The sequence below is a fragment of the Spermophilus citellus genome (genome assembly GCF_964194105.1).
Source record: "Spermophilus citellus genome assembly, chromosome: 1".
In the NCBI taxonomy this organism is placed as follows: Eukaryota; Metazoa; Chordata; class Mammalia; order Rodentia; family Sciuridae; genus Spermophilus; species Spermophilus citellus.
In genome coordinates, this window is record NC_138182.1 from 214,320,343 (window position 1) to 214,323,019 (window position 2,677).

Here is a 2,677-nt window from a genome sequence, read left to right on the forward strand (position 1 = left end):
AGAGAAGAGAATCCCAAAAGGGTTTTTATGGGTCCAGAAAGAATATATTGGCAAAATGAGATCTTCTAGGTGATTGAATTTATCTTTGATGACTATAGTGACAACATCAAAGCTTAAGATGCCAAGAAAATTTTTTAAAGAACCAGAGTAATAAACACTTTTGCAAATACACAGGAGTGATGTAGATTTTGTTATTAGTAAAGCATTTGAGGCTATGCTTTTCAGATTTCCCATGTTTGAACCAGGACTTTGCCCATGAATAGGACCTGATCACTGTCTCCAGATAACCGAACACATTAAACTTTCTAATGGCATGAGTAGGACTTACCTCACCATGACAAGTATGATTTTGAAACCAAGAAACTTTAGTTTGCCCTTCAAGAAAAGTGATTTATAGGGGATGGCTTGGGAGGGGATAGATGAGAAACCATGCTCTACCCAAAAAGATGATGAGAACCTTGCCCAAGGCATCCTTTTGAGATTGACAGTGTGAGAGGGTTGTGAAATCTTGAGTGTTTTTGTGGTGATGTCTGAAAGTACCGGTTACTGTACTGATGTCTTGCAGTCATGCATGTCTATTTCCGGATCTACTTCCTTATAATGGCTAATGAAACAGGGCCATGAGCATAGCAGTGGGTAGGTCTCCATTTCAGTTCTTCTGTTGTTTTAATTGATAGGTGGCTTCTTCTGAAAGTTTCTAAATAATTCCCTTCAACTTGAAAAAGAAAATATAAAATTCTGTCATTTTCTCATTAGATACATGTACTAATTTTTAAAGGCTATTTAAATTTCTGTCCTGTAAGCTGTCAATGTCTTTATTTCTCTTACCTCAGGCATCCATTTAAAACAATTTCAACCATTAACGTGCATTCTGCAAATAATGAACTGGCTAAATCACAGTAACTAAGGAAAATCAGGACAAGCCTGATAGTCGCCAAGCTCTAAATAGGACTTTAAAATAAAAATAGAAAATGTGACTCAGAATACAGTACTAGTTCTTCATCTTACAGATGTTCCCAGCCATCAGAGTCAGCGTAGGCTATGACACTGGTAAGTGTGAGCTAAATGGATAAAAATTAGGAGAGGATGATAGGATTTTTTCCCCCAGACTGTCTTCTGGACTGTTACTTCACATTACTTCATGTTTTACAGAATGTATAGAAAACTCTGCCTACTCATTTCTTAGTTGCTTTAATAGCAAGCCTTCAGCAGGCCTTAATTAGTAATAGAATTGCCTCCCCTTTCTAATAACACTTTAGGTATACAAAACACAACTTAGGAAATAAATATCTGGCCTTTCTATTTATTGGCTGAGTGATCACCTCATTAAGCAAAATTCACCAAGGATTTCTGTCATGACACCCCATTCATAGGCCAACCAGACTGAAAAGACTGCATCTCGGACCATGGAAGGGACACTGAAGAAACGCTGTCATGATATTTATATCCCACCTACTCAGAGGACCAATTGAGAAACTCCATATGGACTCCAGTTTGCCACTAGCCCACAGAATTGAAGTTTCTTAGCTGACTTAAATTAAGAATTTTGGGTAAGTATAAAACTTTGCAGATATTTATTTTCATAATTCTAAGCAGTTTGTTTTCATAAATGTCTTTTTGTGCTGCCCAATTATCTATAGGTTGACACATTAGGCAAAGGAAATACGTTCTTAGAAAGCTTATAAGAAGAGACAGCCAGGTATAATGGAAAAAGCAAAACAGGATGATTAAAGAGCTATAAGGTGTACAAATGAGAGAAAGGTAGCCATGTCTAGTTTAAACCAAAAAGAAAAAGAAGTTTTCCTAAGTAGAAGTAGAATAGGTTATTTGAATTATCTTAGAGGAGTGAAACCCCTTCCTCTCATGCCTCAAACTTGGACAAATGACAGGTGGTACAAGTCCAGTTCCTCAGTAAGTTCCTGTAAACAAAACTGTTTATTTATAGACAGCTTCTCAGTACTGTTTTCAGGAGTTCAGTCAGAATGCAACTCAGAGCCACCTCTCAACTATAAAGAAAAAAAAGACATAAAACCCTATCTTCAAAATTTTACTTTACAACTGGAATCAGGTAATTTGATACTGTATCTATTTGAAGGACCCTCAGAATTGTGACTGATAAGTAGTTTGAAGAAACATAGAAATAAGCCAAGTACCTCCTGCTTCAGAAAAAAAAAAAAGAAAAGAAAAAATTGGGCTGACATCATGGAAATCTACCAGCAGACCTAAGCAAAATTTGATGTATCTACTTCTCCTTTCTGTTCTTTCTACTTTCTGTTGGGCATTCATGGGAATCAGCATTGATGGAAGAAAAAAAATGAGCCTCCATATAGACAACACTATGAGGTGAAGAACAGAGTTGTTGAGATATTGATGCTCTACCCTTTTTTCCTTTTTTATTTATTTAAAATATAAATAAAAGCAAGGCAAAATAAATTTACAGTAATACTAATGCTAACTAATGTCTCCCCTAAAATACATATATTTAAATGTATTTCATTTATTCTCATACTTATTCTTATAATTCTCCTCATGATGTGTGCAGATTAATTCAGCATAAATTTCAGAGGGTAAATTCTTCAATTGTTTTAATATAGTTGCTTTAAAACATAAACTACATGGTAGCTTTCAATGTAACATTTTATAAATTCAGAATTACTATATATATCAATGGCTAAAT

The 2,677-nt window shown here is 35.0% G+C and overlaps 1 long non-coding RNA gene across 1 annotated transcript in view; it reads left to right on the forward strand.

Moving 5' to 3' along the window:
• Positions 1-978: 978 nt before the first annotated feature.
• Positions 979-2,677, forward strand: part of LOC308652798 — an 18,694-nt gene continuing 16,995 nt past the window's right edge. The window contains exons 1-2 of the long non-coding RNA XR_014022896.1: positions 979-1,050; positions 1,374-1,550. This is a non-coding gene — a long non-coding RNA (uncharacterized lncRNA). The remainder of the gene's footprint in view (positions 1,051-1,373; positions 1,551-2,677) is intronic.